This window comes from Grampus griseus (assembly GCF_964374135.1).
Source record: "Grampus griseus genome assembly, chromosome: 2".
NCBI classification, from domain to species: Eukaryota; Metazoa; Chordata; class Mammalia; order Artiodactyla; family Delphinidae; genus Grampus; species Grampus griseus.
The window spans coordinates 94,925,129-94,932,474 of record NC_139018.1 but is presented as its reverse complement, the minus strand read 5'-3'; positions in this window follow the sequence as shown (position 1 = coordinate 94,932,474).

The window sequence follows — 7,346 nt, the reverse complement described above, 5'->3', positions numbered from 1 at the left end:
TGGATTCAGGTACGATGATTCTAAGTGAAATAAGTCACACAGAAACAGAAACATCATAAGATATCACTAATACACGAAATGAAATCTTGGCTACACAGGAACTGAATTACAAAACAGAACAGGGTCTCAAATGTAGAAAACCAACTTATGCTTGCTTAAGGGGAAACGTGAGTTGGGGTGCTGCATAAAACCAGAGATTGAAATTAGCACAGATACCGTTCCATAAGCCAAATGTGTAATCGACAAGAGCTACTGCTTGCTCAACGAAGTGGACTCAACACCCCATATTAAACACCTAAGAATATACCTGACTAGTAAGAATCTTAAAACCTATGGATTTATATGTCTCTGAAAGAGAATCAAGAGTGTGTACAGCGGCATAAACGCAGCAGTTATCGGATTGGTGAGGTTCGGTGAGCAAATGCAGACCCTTTGAAGTCATATTGCATGGTACCCATTCCATGGGTCTCAACTCTCCAGGTTTAAGGGATTCTTCCTTCAGCTAAAACATGCATGTGGAACCCAGAGTATGATCCACCGTGTGATCGGGAAACGTGTTCAAATGTGTCTCAGTTTTCGTCCCCTGGTACTCGGGTGCAACATTCCAGACGCTTTACTAACACTCTCCCCACTTGGAGAGTCAGTGCCTTTAACCTCCTGTTGGGCCCAGTTTGCAATTTCTGCCTAAAATGAACAGGAATAGGGAGAACCAATGGGAGACTAGCTGGAGGTGTCTGGACGGGCAAATTTAACTCTCATTTCCCACCAGGAAGAGAAATTAACCAAAGGTTCATCGTGCGAGGCCGAAACCACACTAGGGCCTGAAGCAATCCTACGGTGTTGTGGCCAGCTCACAAGAAAGCGAGTTGAAGAAAGGAGCTCAGGGGCACTGTAATTCACAAACCTGCAGAGTTATAAATGACAGCTATCATCCAAAAATATATTGAAGTAAGGCTGCCAAGAGGACTTCAAAGCTGGGCAGAATTGCAGGAAACCAATTTCAGGAGGTAGACTGGAATTGCATGTAAAGCATAGGAAAAGAGGCAGAATGTCCACAATGATGCACTTGGCCAAAAAGGGCATATGCGTTTTTTCCTGAATATATTCAGGAAAAAATGCATACGCCCTTTTTGGCCAACCAAGCAAGCTTGCAAAGGAAATCTGCACTACAATGAAGTCTCACTGCCCCGCGGTCAAAAGGGCCATCTGAAAAAAGTGTAAAATCCAGAAAGGCAGGACAGGCCATGGAGAACTGGGAGCCTTCTTATGCTGATGGGCGGGATGTAAATTGCCAACAGCCACTCTGGAGAAGTGTATGGTGTTTCCTGAAACATCTAAAAAACGGAGCAACAGAGCCTAGGGCACTTCCACTTATGGTCCTATAGCTTAGGGAAATTAAAATCAAAAAGACACAGCCAACCCAAAGTTTGGGATGGCTCTGTTTACAAGAACCTCGTTTACGGTACAAGTTCAATATCACAGAAAGCGAAAAATGGATAAAGAAGTTGTGTTACTTACGTACAATGCAATATCACCCAGCTATGAAATCTATGTCATCAGGCCAGTAGCAGCATAATGAGTGGATTCATGTACGATGATTCTAAGTGAAATAAGTCACACAGAAAACGAAACATCATAATATATCACTAATACACGGAATGTAAACTTGGCTACACAGGAACTGAATTACAAAACAGAATAGGGTCTCAAATGTAGAAAACCAACTTATGCTTGCTTAAGGGGAAAGGTGAGTTGGGGTGCTGCATAAAACCAGAGATAGAAATTAACACAGATACCTTTCCATAAGCTAAATATGTAATAGACAAGAGCTACTCCTTGCTCAAAGAATTAGCCTCAACACCCCATATTAAAAGCCTAAGAATATACCTGACTAGTAAGAATCTTAAAACCTATGGATTTATATGTCTCCGAAAGAGAATCAAGAATGTGTACAGCGGCATTAACGCAGCAGCGATAGGATTGGTGAGGTTCGGTGAGCAAATGCAGACCCTTTGAAGTCATATTGCATGGTACCCATTCCATGGGTCTCAACTCTCCAGGTTTAAGGGATTCTTCCTTCAGCTAAAACATGCATGCGGAACCCAGAGTATGATCCACCATGTGATCGGGAAACGTGTTCAAATGTGTCTCAGTTTTCGTCCCCTGGTACTCGGGTGCAACATTCCAGACGCTTTATTAACACTCTCCCCACTTGGAGAGTCAGTGCCTTTAACCTCCTGTTTGGCCCAGTTTGCAATTTCTGCGGAAAATGAACAGGAATAGGGAGAACCAATGAGAGACTAGCTGGAGGTGTCTGGACGGGCAAATTTAACTCTCATTTCCCAACAGGAAGAGGAATTAACCAAAGGCTCAGCGTGCCATGCTGGAACCACACTAGGGCCTGAAGCAATCCTGCGGTGTCGCGGCCAGCTCACAAGAAAGCGAGTTGAAGGAAGGATCTCAGGGGCACTGTAATTCACAAACCTGCAGAGTTATAAATGACAGCTATCGTCCAAAAATATATTGAAGTAAGGCTGCCAAGAGGACTTGAAAGCGGGGCAGAGTTGCAGGAAACCAATTTCAGGAGGTAGACTGGAATTGCATGTAAAGCATAGGAAAAGAGGCAGAACGTCCACAATGATGCACTTGGCCAAAAAGGGCGTATGCATTTTTTCCTGAATATATTCAAGAAAAAACGCATACGCCCTTTTTGGCCAACCAAGCAAGCTTGCAAAGGAAATCTGCACTACAATGAAGTCTCACTGCCCCCCTACTCAAAAGGGCCATCTGAAAAATGTGTAAAATCCAGAAAGGCAGGACAGGCCATGGAGAACTGGGAGCCTTCTTATGCTGATGGGCGGGATGTAAATTGCAAACAGCCACTCTGAAGAAGTGTATGGTGTTTCCTGAAACATCTAGAAAACAAAGCAACAGAGCCTAGGGTACTTCCTCTTATGGTCCTATAGCTTAGGGAAATTAAAATCAAAAAGACACAGCCACCCCAAAGTTTGGGACAGCTCTGTTTACAAGAACCTCATTTACGATACAAGTTCAATATCGCAGAAATCGAAAAATGGATAAAGAAGTTGTGGTATTACGTACAATGCAATATCACTCAGCAATGAAATCTATGTCATCAGGCCAGTAGCAGCATAATGAGTGGATTCAGGTACGATGATTCTAAGTGAAATAAGTCACCCAGAAAAAGAAACATCATAAGGTATCACTAATACACGGAATGTAAACTTGGCTACACAGGAACTGAATTACAAGACAGAACAGGATCTCAAATGTAGAAAACCAACTTATGCTTGCTTAAGGGCAAAGGTGAGTTGGGGTGCAGCATAAAACCAGAGATTGAAATTAGCACAGATACATTTCCATAAGCCAAATATGTAATAGACAAGAGCTACTGCTTGCTCAACGAAGTGGACTCAACACCCCATATTAAACACCTAAGAATATACCTGACTAGTAAGAATCTTAAAACCTATGGATTTATATGTCTCCGAATGAGAATCAAGCGTGTGTACAGCGGCATAAACGCAGCAGTGATCGGATTGGTGAGGATCGGTGAGCAAATGCAGACCCTTTGAAGTCATATTGCATGGTACCCATTCCATGGGTCTCAACTCTCCAGGTTTAAGGGATTCTTCCTTCAGCTAAAACATGCATGTGGAACGCAGAGTATCACCCACCGTGTGATCGGGAAATGTGTTCAAATGTGTCTCAGTTTTCGTCCCCTGGTACTCGGGTGCAACATTCCAGACGCTTTATTAACACTCTCCCGACTTGGAGAGTCAGTGCCTTTAACCTCCTGTTTGGCCCAGTTTGCAATTTCTGCGGAAAATGAACAGGAATAGGGAGAACCAATGAGAGACTAGCTGGAGGTGTCTGGACGGGCAAATTTAACTCTCATTTCCCACCAGGAAGAGGAATTAACCAAAGGCTCAGTGTGCCATGCCGGAACCACACTAGGGCCTGAAGCAATCCTGCGGTGTTGCGGCCAGCTCACAAGAAAGCGAGTTGAAGAAAGGAGCTCAGGGGCCCTGTAATTCACAAACCTGCAGAGTTATAAATGACAGCTATCGTCCAAAAATATATTGAAGTAAGGCTGCCAAGAGGACTTGAAAGCGGGGCAGAATTGCAGGAAACCGATTTCAGGAGGTAGACTGGAATTGCATGTAAAGCATAGGAAAAGAGGCAGAACGTCCACAATGATGCACTTGGCCAAAAAGGGCGTATGCGTTTTTTCCTGAATATATTCAGGAAAAAACGCATACGCCCTTTTTGGACAACCAAGCAATCTTGCAAAGGAAATCTGCACTACAATGAAGTCTCACTGCCCCCCGGTCAAAAGGGTCATCTGAAAAATGTGTAAAATCCAGAAAGACAGGACAGGCCATGGAGAACTGGGAGCCTTGTTATGCTGATGGGCGGGATGTAAATTACCAACAGCCACTCTGGAGAAGTGTACGGTGTTTCCTGAAACATCTAAAAAACAAAGCAACAGAGGCTAGGGCACTTCCACTTATGGTCCTATAGATTAGGGAAATTAAAATCAAAAAGACACAGCCACCCCAAAGTTTGGGACGGCTCTGTTTACAAGAACCTCGTTTACGGTACAAGTTCAATATCGCAGAAAGCGAGAAATGGATAAAGAAGTTGAGGTACTAACGTACAATGCAATATCACTCAGCAATGAAATCTATGTCATCAGGCACTTAGCAGCATAATGAGTTGATTCAGGTATGATGATTCTAAGTGAAATAAGTCACAGAGAAAAAGAAACATCATTAGTTATCACCAATACATGGAATGTAAACTTGGCTACACAGGAACTGAATTATAAAACAGAACAGGGTCTCAAATGTAGAAAACCAACTTATGCTTGCTTAAGGGGAATGGTGAGTTGGGGTGCTGCATAAAACCAGAGATTGAAATTAGCACAGATACCGTTCCATAAGCCAAATATGTAATAGACAAGAGCTACTCCTTGCTCAACGAAGTGGACTCAACACCCCATATTAAACGCCTAAGAATATACCTGACTAGTAAGAATCTTAAAACCTATGGATTTATATGTCTCCGAAAGAGAATCAAGCGTGTCCACAGTGGCATAAACGCAGCAGTGATTGGATTGGTGAGGATCGGTGAGCAAATGCAGACCCTTTGAAGTCATATTGCATGGTACCCATTCCATGGTTCTCAACTATCCAGGTTTAAGGGATTCTTCCTTCAGCTAAAACATGCATGTGGAACCCAGAGTATGATCCAACGTGTGATCGGGAAACGTGTTCAAATGTGTCTCAGTTTTCGTCCCCTGGTACTCGGGTGCAACATTCCAGAGGCTTTACTAACACTCTCCCCACTTGGAGAGTCAGTGCCTTTAACCTCCTGTTTGGCCCAGTTTGCAATTTCTGCGGAAAATGAACAGGAATAGGGGAAACCAATGAGAGACTAGCTGGAGGTGTCTGGACGGGCAAATTTAACTCTCATTTCCCACCAGGAAGACGAATTAACCAAAGGCTCAGCGTGCCATGCCGGAACCACACTAGGGCCTGAAGCAATCCTGCGGTGTTGCGGCCAGCTCACAAGAAAGCGAGTTGAAGAAAGGAGCTCAGGGGCCCTGTAATTCACAAACCTGCAGAGTTATAAATGACAGCTATCGTCCAAAAATATATTGAAGTAAGGCTGCCAAGAGGACTTGAAAGCGGGGCAGAATTGCAGGAAACCGATTTCAGGAGGTAGACTGGAATTGCATGTAAAGCATAGGACAAGAGGCAGAACGTCCACAATGATGCACTTGGCCAAAAAGGGCGTATGCGTTTCTTCCTGAATATATTCAGGAAAAAACGCATACGCCCTTTTTGGCCAACCAAGCAAGCTTGCAAAGGAAATCTCCACTACAATGAAGTCTCACTGCCCCCCAGTCAAAAGGGCCATCTGAAAAAAGTGTATAATCCAGAAAGGCAGGACAGGCCATGGAGAACTGGGAGCCTTGTTATGCTGATGGGCGTGATGTAAATTGCCAAGAGCCACTCTGGAGAAGTGTATGGTGTTTCCTGAAACATCTAAAAAATAAAGCAACAGAGCCTAGGGCACTTCCACTTATGGTCCTATAGCTTAGGGAAATTAAAATCAAAAAGACACAGCCAACCCAAAGTTTGGGATGGCTCTGTTTACAAGAACCTCGTTTACGGTACAAGTTCAATATCACAGAAAGCGAAAAATGGATAAAGAAGTTGTGGTACATACATACAATGCAATATCACTCAGCAATGAAATCTATGTCATCAGGCCCGTAGCAGCATAATGAGTGGATTCAGGTACGATGATTCTAAGTGAAATAAGTCACACAGAAACAGAAACATCATAAGATATCACTAATACACGAAATGTAAACTTGGCTACACAGGAACTGAATTACAAAACAGAACAGGGTCTCAAATGTAGAAAACCAACTTATGCTTGCTTAAGGGGAAACGTGAGTTGGGGTGCTGCATAAAACCAGAGATTGAAATTAGCACAGATACCGTTCCATAAGCCAAATGTGTAATCGACAAGAGCTACTGCTTGCTCAACGAAGTGGACTCAACACCCCATATTAAACACCTAAGAATATACCTGACTAGTAAGAATCTTAAAACCTATGGATTTATATGTCTCTGAAAGAGAATCAAGAGTGTGTACAGTGGCATAAACGCAGCAGTTATCGGATTGGTGAGGTTCGGTGAGCAAATGCAGACCCTTTGAAGTCATATTGCATAGTACCCATTCCATGGGTCTCAACTATCCAGGTTTAAGGGATTCTTCCTTCAGCTAAAACATGCATGTGGAACCCAGAGTATGATCCAACATGTGATCGGGAAACGTGTTCAAATGTGTCTCAGTTTTCGTCCCCTGGTACTCGGGTGCAACATTCCAGAGGCTTTACTAACACGCTCCCCACTAGGAGAGTCAGTGCCTTTAACCTCCTGTTTGGCCCAGTTTGCAATTTCTGCCGAAAATGAACAGGAATAGGGAGAACCAATGGGAGACTAGCTGGAGGTGTCTGGACGGGCAAATTTAACTCTCATTTCCCACCAGGAAGAGAAATTAACCAAAGGTTCATCGTGCGAGGCCGAAACCACACTAGGGCCTGAAGCAATCCTACGGTGTTGTGGCCAGCTCACAAGAAAGCGAGTTGAAGAAAGGAGCTCAGGGGCACTGTAATTCACAAACCTGCAGAGTTATAAATGACAGCTATCATCCAAAAATATATTGAAGTAAGGCTGCCAAGAGGACTTGAAAGCTGGGCAGAATTGCAGGAAACCAATTTCAGGAGGTAGACTGGAATTGCATGT